At 39.6% G+C, this 12,739-nt stretch overlaps 1 protein-coding gene and 1 pseudogene across 6 annotated transcripts in view; one reads left to right on the top strand and one right to left on the bottom strand.

Annotated features, from left to right (window-relative positions):
- HIPK3 (homeodomain interacting protein kinase 3) overlaps positions 1-12,739 on the bottom strand; it is a 96,063-nt gene that overhangs the window by 63,137 nt on the left and 20,187 nt on the right. The window lies entirely within an intron of this gene.
- LOC109450837 (nucleoside diphosphate kinase, mitochondrial) lies at positions 10,663-11,225 on the top strand (annotated as a pseudogene).

The raw sequence follows: 12,739 nt of genomic DNA, 5'->3' as shown, positions 1-12,739 counted from the left end.
ATTTAAACAAAAGCATGAGCATAAATAGGAGAAGCTTGAAAAGCATTTTAAAAATGGAACTGGGAGCCTGGAGAACCCTGCATACCATACATAGATGGTAGGAAAACAACTTGGCAATGTCTAACAGAATTGCAAATGGATATGTCCTCTGACCTAGAATCAGGCAACTCAGATACAATGCAAGAATATTCACGCAGCACTGTGCATAGCAACACAATACTGGAAATAACCTAAGCATCCATCCAAAAGGCACTGGTGAGATACACCTTGATACACAGACCAACTACAAGCTTTAAAAAGAATGAAAATATTCAATTTACCCTATTATGGCTTGATTGCCAAGATAATGCTGTTATCTGAAAAAAGCAAGATTCAGAAAACATGTATTCATTACAAAAGATATTAATTACTATATGTTTAATAAACAAAGGGACATGTATATATGAGCATATACATTGACTATCTGTAAAGAAATTGTTGGTTTCTGTCTTGGAAGAGAGTACAAGAATATTGTGGGCAGTGAGAAAGATTTGTTATTCACTGTGCATCCTTTTTACCTCTTTTTACTATGTACATTATTACCTGTTCAAAAAGTTTTTGAATCATCTGGGGACCTTATTAAAATGCATTTCATATTTGGACATAAAATGGTGTATCTGGGATTTGCTTCAAAATAATAGGGAAGAAAAAGTGGATGGGGATATAGATTAAATGAGATTAATAAATTGTTCATTATAGGAGCTTGATAGTCGGTAAAAAGGAGATCATTATTCTGTCTACTTTTGATTATGTTTACATTTTTCCTTAATAAAAAGTTAAATATATATATATATCAATACATAGTTATTACCAAATTCCACCCAGAAAGATTCTGTGGTAAGGTCCAGGGATCATGCACACGTACAAACTCCCAAGACCATTTAGATTCACACTAACATCTGAGAACTAGTGATCTAGTCTGTACAAAAACCTTAGGCAAACAAGTTCTACCAATCCAGGACACCCACGTCTGCAAAATCAGGATGAAGTACCAAGGAACAGAATGTACACCACTCTAGGCCAGTCCATGCCATGTTAACTCAAGGTGTTATGTGGACAACAGCTGAGGTCCAGGGAACTGCCCCAGAGATACTAAAGAAACTACTGCAATTTCTGAGTCCTGCTATTCCTACCTTTCCTTTCCCAAAACACCAAGCTAAAAGGCAAAGAATTTAACCAAGAGCCTCAACCAACGCCCACTAAATGAGGCTTAGAAAAAGTAATTACCCCTCGCCAACAAATTCCCAACCACTGTGCTCTGTGGGACCCATGTCAAAGAGGATTTTAGAAAATAAATACAGATAGGAATGTCACACAATATACATAGCACATTAAGGGGGAGAAGGGATGGTGCTGGAGACAGTTATAATAGACCACAAAAAAATGAACTCCAAATTACTGATTAACTTGACCACTCTTACTCCTGCTATATTGAAATATTAAGCCTTTCCCTCCCTCCATCAGATAAACTGATGACCTGATAAGAGTATCTTATATTCAGTACTTATGGATTTTACAGAGTACAGTATTCCCAGGAGCTGCCATACGAGAAACTGATTCAATACAATACTATTTCCTATTATTTTTCATTGCAGCATATGCTACGTTATACTTTTGTAGCTATATTATTCATGACTGTCATTCGTGCTTATCAACTAAGAAATGAACTTTTTAAAAATACTACCCCTTTGTGAGCTGGGGCTACCTATGAAATATTACTCAGAGGATGGTGAAGATTCCTGTTAGAGAAACCATTGAGCTTCCACTCCTCCATCTTAATAATCTTAGGTACTTTAACACTGACTAATAGGCCTTATTTTTCCAATCCCCTATCCAAAATTTTCACATCCTTTTCACAATTACCAAAACAGCAATGTAACCAATACGGATACCCACAAGCATGGGTCTGATCACCACTAACCATAATGAAATGTGGTTTTTTTTTTCTTAATATACATATTATCAGGTCTCCTGAAAAGGAAGGGAGGAAGCAGAGATAGAAATATTTTACTATTTTATATTCATTAGTCAATATGAAAATTCTGAATCATTTTGTGCCAAACTTCTACACAAACTATATGTCATCAGGTTCTTTCAAATGTGACATCATAAATAGATTCAATTAAAGGCAATAATGCTTTGTATTCTCCTTACTCAACTTTCTTCTCCTACTTGTTCAATTCTCAATCTTTAAATTTTTTAGTTTTCAAAAATTATGGTAATATATATATAACAACATTTACTGTTTTTAATTGTACAGTTCATTGGCATTAAGTACATTCACTGTTGTGCAACCGTCACCATCATCCATCTCCAGAACATCTTTCCTCTCGCAAAACTGAAATTCTGCACCCATTAAACAGTAACTGTGTGCTTGACTACTCTAGGTATTTGACTACTCCAGGTACCTCACATAAGTGAAATCATACAACATTTGTCCTTTTATGACAGGCATATGTCACTTAGCTTGTCTTAAAAGTTGATCCATGTTGTAGCATGCATCAGAATTTCCTTGTAAGGCTAAGTAATTCTCCATTGTATGTATTACCCACATTTTATTTATCCACTTAGCCATCTAAAGACATTTGGGTTGCTTCCACCTTTTGGCTATTGTGAATAATACTGCTATGAACGTGTATGTACAAATATCTCTTCAAGACACTTCTTTCAATTCTTTTATATACATACCCAGAAGTGGAATGACTGGATTACATGGTATACTTCTATATTTTAAAGATTTTTATTAAAAATATAGCTAACAGGGCAGCCGGATGGCTCAGTTGGTTAGAGCATGAGCTCTGAGCAACAGGGTTGCCAGCTCAATTCCCACATGGGCCAGTGAGCTGTGCCCTCAACAACTAGATTGAAGACAACGAGCTGCCACCAAGCTTCTGGAGGGGCGACCGGCTGGCTCAGTTGGTTAGAGCGCAAGCTCTCAACAACAAGGTTGTCGGTTTAATTCCCTCATGGGATGGTGGGCTGCGCCCTCTGCAACTAAAGATAGAAGAAGGCCACTGGACATGGAGCTGAGCTGCACCCTCCACAACTAGAATGAACTTGACTTGGAGCTGATGGGCCCTGGAGAAACACACTATTCCCCAATATTCCCCAATAAAAAAATATTTTTTTAAAAATGCTGCTTTGGAAAAAATATATATATATATATATAGCTAACATACAATATTATATTAGTTTCAAGTGTACACCATAGTTATTCAACATTTATGTACCTAAAGAAGTGATTACCGTAAGTCCAGCAACCATCTGACACCATAACACGCTATCACAGTATTATTGACTATATTCCCCATGCTGTATATTACATCCTCATGACTCATTTGTTTTATACCTGGAAATTTGAACCTTATTCCCGTTCAACTTTTTCCACCTTTATAATTTTTCAATTACAGTTGACATTCAATATTATTTTATATTCATTTTAGGGGTACAGCATGGTGGTTAAACATTTATATAATTTAAGAAGTGATCCCCTGATTAGTCTAGTACCCACCTGGCACTATACATAGTTATTACCATATGAACAGCTATATTCCTTATGCTTTACTTTGCACCCCCGTGACTGTTTTGTAAGTACTAATTTGTATTTCTTAATCCCTTTACCTTTTTCACCTTAATACCTTCACTTTTTTCAACCCCTCTCCCATCTATAACTCCAATAAATCTTGTACCCCTCTGACACCATAGTTATTACAATATTGACTTTATTCCTTATGCTATACCCTACATCCCCATGACTACTTTGTAACAACCAATTTGTACTTCTTAAACGCTTCCCCCTTTTCACCCCCCCAACTCCCCTTCCATCTGGCAACCATCAAAATGTTCTCTGTATCTGAGTTTGTTTCTCTTTAGTTTATTTATTTTGTTCTTTATATTCCACATATAAGCTAAATCACATTGCATCTCTCTTTCCCTCACATATTCCACAGCAATACCTACAGGTCCACCTATGCTGTCGCAGATGGCATTCCCATCCATGGCCGAGCAATATTCTATTGTATATATGTACCTCCTCCTTATCCATTCATCCATCCACAAACACCCAGGCTGCCTCCACATCTTAGCCATCGTAAACAATGCTGCAATGAACATATGGATGCACACGTCCCCTCAAAGTAGTTTTCCTTTTCTTCAGATAAATGCCTTGAAGTGGGATGACTGGGTCTTTCATTGTCTCTTCTTACAGCCTTTGCTTTAAAGTCTATTTTGTCTGGTATAAGTACTGTTACCCCAGCTTTTTTTATTATTATTTCCATTTTCATGAAATATCTTTTTTCATCCCTTTACTTTCAGTCTATGTGTGTCTTGCAATCTGAAGTTGAGTATCTTGTAGGCAGCAAATGTAAGGGTTTTGCTTTCTTATACATTCAACACCCCTGTCTTTTGATTGGAGCATTTAATCCATTTACATTGAAAGTAACTGTTGATATATATGTAGTTATTGTCACTTTATTATTCTTTTTGTTTCTTCATCTAAAGAAGTGCCTCTAAGATTCCTTGTAATACTTGTTTGGTGGTGATGAACTTCTTTAGCTTTTTCTTATAGGAAAGCTCTTTATCTGGCCTTCAATTTTAAATGACAGCATTGCTGAAGAGAGTAATCTTCATTGTATGTAAGTCCTTACTTTTCATCACTTTGAATATTTTGTGCCTATCCCTCCTGGCCTGCAAAATTTCTGTTGAGAAATCATCTGACAATCTTATGGGAGCTCCTTTATAGGTACTCGTTATCTTTCTCTTGATGCTTTTAAGATTCTCTCTTTGCCATTTTAATTATGATGTGTCCTGATGTAGGCTTCTGTGGGTTCATCTTGATTGGGACTCTCTGCACTTCTGGGCTTAGCGTATGTCTATTTCCTTCACCAGGTTAGAAAAGTTCTCAGTCATTATTTCTTCAAATAGGTTTTCAAAACTTGCTTTCTCTCTTTTCCTCTGGTACTCGTATGAGATAGATGTTGTTATGCTTGTTGTTGTCCCAGAGGGCTCTTAAACTATCCTCATTTTTTTTTAAGTTTACACTGAAAAACACTTTTAAAAAAATTCTTTTTATTGGAGAATATTGGGGAATGGTGTTTTTCCAGGACCCATCAGCTCCAAGTCAAGTCGTTGTCTTTCAATCTAGTTATGGAGGGCGCAGCTCAGCTCCAAGTCCAGTCACCATTTTTTCAATCTAGTTGCAGGGAGTGCAGCCCACCATCCCATGCGGGAATTGAACCGGCAGCCTTATTGCTAAGAGCTCACATTCAAACCAACTGAGCCATCCAGCTGCCCCAATCCTCATTTTCTTTAATTCTTTTTTTCTTTTTGCTGTTCCGATTGGGTGTTTTCTGCTAGCCTGTCTTCCAAATCGCTGATTCGATCCCCTATTTCATCTAGTCTGCTGATGATTCCTTCTAGTGCATTCTTCATTTCAGTTATTGCATTCTTCACTTCTGACTGGTTCTTTTCTTAAGGTTTCTATGTCCCTTTTTATGCTTGCTATCTGTTTGCTGAAGTTCTCAGTAAGTTCCTTGAACATCCTTATAACCAGTGTTTTGAACTCTGTATCTGGAAGGTTGCTTGCCTCCATTTTGTTTAGTTTTGTTTCTGAAGTTTTCTCCTGTTCTCTCATTTGTGACGTATTTCTTTGTTTCCTCATTTTGGCTGCCTATCTGTTTATTTCTATGTATTAGGCAAATCTGCTGCATCTCCGAGTCTTGACCTCGTGGCCTTATGTCGTAGGTACCCTGTGAGGCCCAGTGGCACAGACTCCCTAGTCACCTGAGCTGGGTGCTCCAGGAGTGTACCTTGTGTGGATTGTGTGTGCCCTCCTGTTATAGTTGAGTTTTGGTTGCTACTGGCACATCAGTGTGTGGTACTGACCCTTAGGCTGACTGGCTGTGGGATTTGGCCACATCCACAGCTTACAGGCTACTGTACAGGAAGCTTATACCACTAAGTGAGATTTGCCCCAGTGGGCTCTGGTAGCTGTTGAGACCGGCCTTTGGGTTTGCCACTTGTGGAACTAATTGGGTGTTGCTCTGCTGTAGTCTAAAGCCAACCTCCAAATATGTTGGTTCCAGGACCTCTTGTAAGGGGGTTCAGTGCAGGCCCCAGTCACTCTCTGCCTGTGGCCGGCCAGGGACTACCTGGCAGGAGGTACAAAGCAATCCACAGTTGGCTGTGGCCTGTGCTGGACTTGGAGGTGTGTGGGAGAGGCCACACTGTGACCTAAGGATGGCTGCCACCAGTATCGGGCCTGGGGTAGCTCTGGAAAAGCCAGGACATCCCAAAAACTGATACCACCTTCCAGCTGCTTGTAAGGCTCAGCCACTGACAGAACCTCCTAAGGTACAAAAGTCTGTTGATGTGGGATCTCAGGGAGTCACCAGAGTGGGACGAGTTGTGGCCACCAGACTAATGCAGATTTTGGTTTGATGGCAGTGCTGAGCCTGGAGCTACTGAGCAAAAGTTTTAGAGCAACCAAGGCCAGCCGCCTATCACCTGGAGACTGTGGATCCCCCAATAGTTGTCCAACAGAGAGTGCAATGTGGGAGGGGCTGGGTGCTCACCAGTGTTGGGTGAATTGGGTGGGGCAAATCCTAAGGAGTCAACAGGGTGGAGTGAGCAGAGCTCACTAGACTGATTCAGATTTGGCCATGGGCATGAGAGTACAGCTCACCTCAGGAAAGATGGTGCCCACCTGCTGGCTGCACAGAAAGACCCCACACAGGGAAAATGGCAACTGTCCCTCCAGTCCCTGCCCTGCAGCCACACAATTCAGTCTCTCCCCATGTCTCCAATGCCCCTCAAGTCACTGTCCAGAGCCCAGGGTCAGCATCTGTGATCAAGTGAGTCTGTGCACAGGCCTTTTAAGAGGACGCCTGGGTTTCCCACATCCTTCCATCCTACATGGTCAGAATTCCCAACTGTTTTTCACTACCAGATGATGTGAGGGGCTCCTCTTCCTGGCACCAGGATTGCAGGCTGGAGAGCCCAGTGTGAGTCTGGGGTCCCTCACTCCTCAGAGGGGAACTCTGTGGCCAAGATATCCCTCCCAGTTCTCCACTGCCACATGGAGCTCTGGCACCAGCCTGCTATGCATCCCCACCCCTCCTATCAGTCTTGACATGGCTTCTTATTTATATCCTTGGTTATAAAACTTCTGTTCAGCTATACTTCAGATGGTTCAGGTTGATAGTTCTATAATTTAGTTGTAATTTTAATGTGTTTATGGGAGGAGACAAGCACCGCATTTACCTACTCTGCCATCTTTGATCTCTAACCATGGTGCTTCTACATTCTACAGCCCAACCATTTACATTCCAACCAGCAGTGCACAAAGGTTCCATTTTCTCCACATCCTCACAACGCTTTTTTTTCTTTTTTATAACAGCCATCCTAATGGATGTGAAGTACTATCTCATTGTGATTTTCAAATCTGCATTTTTAAATCTATTCTTTTTTCAACAATACCGGCTACACTAACAGCTATAGCTTGATGTTATCCGTAACTACAAGTAAACTTTCTCTTTTTTTAACGAGTTACTTATGAATATTAAACATTACACTTAATTTTAAGACTAAGCTCTTACAAAAATCCACATATTAGCTGGGCATTCCGAAATGATTACTGAATAATCTCCAGTTCTTCCATACTTACCATCACTGGTAAGTATAAAAATTATTAAATTACTAAAAACATTAAATTTTAAGTTAAGAAACAAACGTGAAAATGTGATCAGTACTGAAGACTTCTAAAGAGCTATAAGAAATAAATAAAAATAAAGCCTTTAAAGAAAGAAAAAAGATTTTTTACCTGACAAGAAGCTCAGGGCACTAAATTACCTCAAAATAAACAGGGATAAAAGACCAAAGCTTTAAATCTATAGCCAATACTCTACAATTAAGAAAAAAGGAAAACTAGCAGCACAACAAACAAAAATGTCACCTTGATGGAAGATACCTTAGGAAATAGACTCACTCAACTAGAAATAAGCAAACAGCTACATTATATCACAGTAAACCTTTGATTCTGTTAAGATAAAAACCCTACATTCGGATTTCTTTTCTGAACACACCTATCAACTCTGCTTCTATGATATATTAAAATAAGTAGACACAAGTTCAGCTCACTTTCCAAAGTGAACTTATTACCACTATTTCAAGAGAACCAGAACAGAACAGAAAAAGAAAAATACAGATAAGATTGTTTTATCAGGTAAAATGTACCAATGCATCTTTAATCTGACAGCTTCGAAGCTAAAAAAGCTAGAAAATCATTCTATGTAAACAAAGTAATGATATATTCTCCACAGCTAGAGGAGTACTAAGTTCACTAATGGAATGATGTGTTTTCAGTCAAATTACACAAATGTACATTATAAACTATCATTGCCTTCAGCATGCTATGATCAGCACCAGAGACAAAAGGACTAAAAACCACTATGTGAAAATCAGTGAACATGCTAAAAAACAGAAAACACCACTTCCACCACCACCCCTACACACACACACACACACACACACACACGCTTCTTGATCTACTACCAGGTCTCTATCCTAGTCTAGTCTTTATCTGGATCCAGTCATCTCCCAGAGCCCTCTCTTTCCCTCCCTTGTCTAAACCCCAAAATCTGAGCTGCCCATATCAACACAGAACATCCCATTCTGTCCTCACAGTATCATCCATCTCTTCTTTTGATCTACTATCTTTCTGATTATCTCCTACCACACAAACTCCCAATGTTCTTTGTAAAATTCTATTTCCTGTCTATTAGTAAAATAGATTCAAAATGAACACTTCTCTTATGTAACACAAAAGGTGTTTTTAAAGTAGTTTGGCAGCAAAAGAATCCAATATTCTGAATCTGACTACCATGGCTCTTAATCTTTTTCCTGAAACTATCATATCATTTTTCCTTTTTCCTATCATATCTCAGGTATGATAAACTCAGAAACAGTAAAACACTTTAGGGGAGTTAGTATTCAAGAGTAATACTTTTTCAGAAAAGAAAAAGCACATTAGGGAACACAGTCTTCACCAAAGCATTTTTATGTGCAAATGAACGATTAAGTTAATCATTTCAAGAAAGGAGTTTTGTGCATCACTACAATGATTTTCAACACTGCAGAATACCTTTTTTAAAATAACAGGGCAAACTTATTTCACCTAGTGAACCAATGAGTAATTACACTGTTCTTAAACTACTTTTGCATTCCTCACAAAGTCTAGCTGAGTTAAATGAAAAAGCCCAGAGCTATTCTATAGCCTCACATCTTTTCAAACTTATTTTTTATAGGACTGCAAACATCGGTTTTACTACAACTCTAATTTTTGTACAAATGGCTACATCGTCACAAGGTCTGACAATCAAAGCGATTATTAAAGGAGATATCATGAAGTCTTCAAGGTACCAGTATCATCTATAATAAAGTTTCATGTAAATAGACTATTCCAGCTTGGTTTATACATTGAGTTAAAGATTTTGCTTTCATGCGTGTTTCACTTTTTCCATTTTAAAAATATTTTCAGCCACATGAATATCTTCAGGCACAAGAATATTAACACATCAATAAAGTTTCACTTAAATCATTTTTATATTTGTAACTGGATACCATTAATATCAGAACTTCATTTCTGTTTCAACTGAAAATTTGTCAACACTTGATACAAGAATAAAGGGGCATTTTCCTTGCAAGCATTAAAACTGGAAGATAAGGTACCAAATACAGAGAATAATGTTAAAAACAAATATTACAGTATTCACAGAATTTCTGCTCAAGATAGCAGAATAGGTAAATACTATGCTCACCTCCTCTCATGACCACATCAAAATTACAACTACACTACAGAACAACCATCATTCAGAATCACCTGAAATCCAGCTGAACCAAAGTCCTACAACTAAGGTCATACAGAAGAAGCCACTTGGACACTGGTAGGAGGAGCAGAGACGTGGAACAGACGTGGAACAGATGTGGAACAGACATGGAACACCCATACAAGGACACACCTAGAGCACCCAGCCTGGGTGACCAGGGAGACTGCACTACTGGGCCCCACAACACACCTCCCACATAAGGCCACTCTACTAAGACCAACAGACATAACACATACCTAATACATAGAAACAAACACAGGGAGACAGTCAAATGGGGAGACAAAGAAACGTTTCCCAAACAAAAGAACAAAGCTCCAGAAAAAGAACTAAACAAAACAGAGACAAGTAATCTACCAGACTCAGAGTTTAAAACACTGGTTATGAGGATGCTCAATGATCTCAAGAAGAACTTCAACAAATGGAGATAGAAAACATAAAAAAGAACCAATCAGAAATAAAGAATACAATAACTGAAATAAAGAATATGTTAGAGGAAATCAACAGTTGATCAGATAAAGCAGAGGATAAAATCAGAAATTTAGAAGATAACATAACAGAGAACACCCAATCAGAACTGCAAAAGAAAAAAAGAATCCAAAAAAATGAGGGTAGAGGGGTCTCTGGGACATCAACCTTACCAACATTTGCATTACAGGGGTACCAGAAGAAGGGAGAGAACAAGGAATTGAAAGCCTATGTGAAGAAATAATGACAGGTAGAGCCCCCCAGGCCAGGTGTCATGAGCGGTCTCTTGGGGCTTGCCACACTGTGAGGGCTGCTGTGCCACCACGGGCCCTAGTCTCCAGTCTGCTTGTGCACCCCAGTTCAGGAGGGCCCTTCTAGAACCGGGAGTGGACCCTGGTGGCTGGGAAGCCAGATGGGGTGCAGCGGTGGCTTGTTGGGGATGTGATCTGGCATTTTGAGAGGAGGTGCTTCAAGTTGATGGGGATGAAGATGCTACAGGTGTCGGAGAGCATCCTCGCTGAGCACTACTACCACCTTCAGAGGAAGCCTTTCTACCCAGCCCTCATCAGCTACATAAGCTCTGGCCCCATGGTGGCCGTGGTCCAGGAAGGCCCCAACGTGGTCTGCACCTCGAAGGCCATGATGGGACACACTGATCCGGCTGAGGCTTCCCCTGACACCATCCAAGGAGATTTCAGTGTCCACATCAGCAGGAACGTCATCCATGTCTGCGACTCCATGGAAGGGGCCCAGAGGAAGATGCAGCTGTGGTTCCAGAGCAGTGAGCTGGTGGACTGGGCAGATGAAGGCCACCGCAGCAGCATCTACCCAGCCTGAACCTCGGGCTGCCTTCAGCCACCCCAGCATCCAACTACCTCTGTCCATAAGAACTTGAGCCCACCCTGTGCTCTGCCCATCTGTCCCAAACCACCCCCCTGTCCACCTTCTGCTCCACCCCAGCGCAGAGCCAACTTTATGTGCCTTTTATTATCCTAAGCCATCAAGAGATTGGACCAAATCCTTTCTGTACCAAAGTGCCAGACAACTTTTGGGGTGTCTCCAAAAGTAGGTAGTTTGACCTCCCCTCCCTCAAGGGGAGACATTAAAATTCATCATGCTGTGCAAAAAAAAAAAAAAAAAAAGAATAACAAAACTTCCCTGACCAGGTGAAGGAAACAGACATAGAAGCCCAGGAAGCATAGGGAGTCCTAAACAAGATGAACCCAAAGAGGCGCACACCAAGACACATCATAATTAAAATAGCAAAGGTTGACGACAAAAAAAAAAAATCCTAAAAGCAGCAAGAGAAAGCAATTAGTTACCTACAAGGGAGCTCCCATAAGACTATCAGCTGATTTCTCAACAGAAACTTCACAGGCCAGAAGAAATTGGCACAAAATATTCAGTGACGAAAAGCAAAAACCTACAACCAAGATCACTCTACCCAGTAAAGCTATTATTTAGCATCCAAGGATAGATAAACAGCTTCCCAGACAAGAAAATCTAAAGGAGTTCATTGCCATCAAACCAGTATTATAAGAAATGTTAAAGGGACTTCTTTAAGAAAGAAATAAAAAGACCAAAAATATGAACAATAAAATGACAGTAACTACATGTTTATCAACAATTACTTTAAATGTAAATGGATTAAATGCTCCAAAAGATATGGTGGCTGAATGGATAAGAAAACAATACCCTTACATACGCTGTCTACCAGAGACTCATTTCAGATCAAAAGACACACAGACACTAAAAATGAAAGGATGGAAAAAGATCTTTCATGAAACTGGAAATGAAAAAAACAAAAAAAATCTGGAGTAGCAATACTTATACCAGACAAAATTAGACTTTAAAACAAAGGCTATAAGAAGAGACAATGAAGGACCCAGTCATCCCATTCAAGGTATTTACCTGAAGACACCCAAAAGGCTACTTCAAGGGGACATGTGCATCCATGTATTCACTGCAGCATTGTTTACAATGGCCAAGATGTGGAGGCAGCCTGGGTGTCCATTGATGGATAAATGGATAAAGAGGAGGAGGTACATATACACAACAGAATATTGCTCTGCCATGGAAAGGAATGGGTTCTTGCCATCTGCAAGGATGGACCTAAAGGGTATGTGCTGAGTGAAGTATGTCAGATAGAGAAGGACAGATGCAATGTGATTTTGTTTATAAGTGGAATCTAAAGAACAAAATAAAAAAAAAAAAAAACAGAAACAAACTCATATATACAGAGAACATTTTGATGGTTGCCAGATGGAAGATGAGGTGGGGGGTGGGCGAAAAAGGTGAAAGGATTAAGAAGTACACATTGGTAGTTACAAAACTACCAGGGGGATGTAAAG

The sequence above is a fragment of the Rhinolophus sinicus genome, linkage group LG06 (assembly GCF_036562045.2).
Source record: "Rhinolophus sinicus isolate RSC01 linkage group LG06, ASM3656204v1, whole genome shotgun sequence".
NCBI lineage: Eukaryota > Metazoa > Chordata > Mammalia > Chiroptera > Rhinolophidae > Rhinolophus > Rhinolophus sinicus.
Note: the sequence above shows the minus strand (reverse complement) of the source record. Positions and strands in the feature narration are given on the sequence as shown.